Raw genomic sequence first — 2,029 nt, forward strand, 5'->3', positions numbered from 1 at the left:
CTCAGCCATCAGCCCACTCCGCATGCACCTCCGCACTTTAGTATTTTACTTCCGCACTGCACCTCCTCTGAGTCTCGGTATGCTTTTCTCTTTCCTTCTAGTTGTAGAATTTCCACTCAGCCAGCCTTCCTGTGGTTCTGGATGATGTCCATTCCGTCTTTTAGTTGTATTTTTGAAGTGGTTGTTCGAGGCAGCAAACTCTGGTGTTTACCGATGCTCTATCCACTGAGCCAAACCAGTTCTGGCTTTCTTTCTTTCTTTTTCTTTCTTCCTTTCTTTCTACATGCAGATCTCTATCTTCTTTCCTATCTTCAATGTCACTAATCCTTTCCTCCATCTGGTTGACTCTGTTTTCTATGCTCAGTAGTTCACTCCAAATCTCCTTAATTGCTTCATTTCCAGGATTTATGAGTGGTTCTTTTTTTAATGTTTCAATCTCTTTGGTAAAATACAGTCTTTGAGTTATGTCGGAAGTGTCATACGTCGTTTCGTGGTTACGTCGCCATCTCCCATTTATTTATATATAAAAAAAATTCCGTCTTTCGACATATGTATATATGTGCTTTATGTTTCTTATTATTTATTTACCGCAGCTAAAGGTCAGGGATTGTTATCTTTCTTTTAAATTTTTTTAGTGTTTCACTTCATTACTGTTGTGTATGTGCTCCATGTGAGTGACATAGGTGCTTATGTAGGTGGGTTCTGACTTATGGCAAAAATCACATTACCTCGTGCCTTAGGAATGGATCTCTCATGTAACCCGAGGACCTGCTGTATCAACTCTATAGAGGCAGTGGGCATATTAGTGGAGCTGGTCGCCTGCTCCTGGCTTCAGGGCTGCATCCTTGGCTACTAGTATCTGAGCTTTCCTCCCTTATTGCCTTCCCACTGACTCCCAGTTGCCCACCTTTAGATGCTTCAATACTCGGGTCTCTTAGCTGTGCTTTTATATTGAGCAGGGAATCCTTTGTTGAGTTGTAGTTGAGTAACTTGTTGAAGTTTCTGGAAGAGAGGCCGAGGGGATCTCTCACGCTGCTATTCTTCTGACATTTCCAAGGTATTTCTGTAGAAATTGTTTATACTCTAAAAAAGTATTTTTTTTTTTAAACAGAAAGTAAAATAGTATTTGCTGAGGGCCAGGGAAATGGCAGTGGAGTGATAGCTGAAGGGACAGGTTTTTATTTTTTTGAGTTAATGAAAATGTTCTAAAATGACTCTGACAATGGTTGCATATATCTGTGAATATACTAAGTACCACTAAACTATACACTTTAAAGAGTGAGTTATATGGCATGTGAATTTTATTTAGAGATGCTGTTTGAAAATTTTCACATTGGTGAAAACAGGTATTTTCTTATTCTTAAAGTGTAGGATTTTAGAAAATGGAGGGTAGAAACAAAATCTTAAACCCTCCTATTCATTTCTGTAACCTCCTTATCTCCCTCCTTTCCTTCCTTCCTCTTTTTCATTTTTTATTAGCTACGAATTATGCTATGTTGTATCCAGCATTTCTATTAGTTTAAAGCAAAGGGAGTTTATCTTAGCTCAGTCCAGTATATGTATGAAACTAGAAAAGAACTCCTGCCTTTATATTATGTAAATATGAAGGAACTAGTTCATTGGATCTTATTAGAAGACAGCATTAATCACTTAAAATTTTAGGTAAATGTCATATTTCTATCAATATAGAAACACATTTTAATGTTTTAAATTTAGTAAATAAAAATATTGATATAATCTTACAAACCTTAAGCCATTTTAATGAGTGTGCAGTGTAATACTTATAGTTTAATTTGCATTTCTTTATTATTTTTTTGGGGGGGGGAGGACTGGCACAAGGCACCAGCAACTGTATTCTTTTTTTTTAATATAATTTGTTTCAGTGTGTTTTTAATGTTTGCTTGTTTTTTTTTTATTACAAAGGGTGTTACATATGTGTCCATTTTTCCCCCCTCCCAAGACAGTCCCCTAGCCTCCCCTATCCCCCAGTGTCTTATGTCCATTGGTTATGCTTATTAACCTGGAAAAC

Source organism: Myotis davidii, unplaced genomic scaffold (assembly GCF_000327345.1).
Source record: "Myotis davidii unplaced genomic scaffold, ASM32734v1 scaffold970, whole genome shotgun sequence".
Taxonomy (NCBI): domain Eukaryota; kingdom Metazoa; phylum Chordata; class Mammalia; order Chiroptera; family Vespertilionidae; genus Myotis; species Myotis davidii.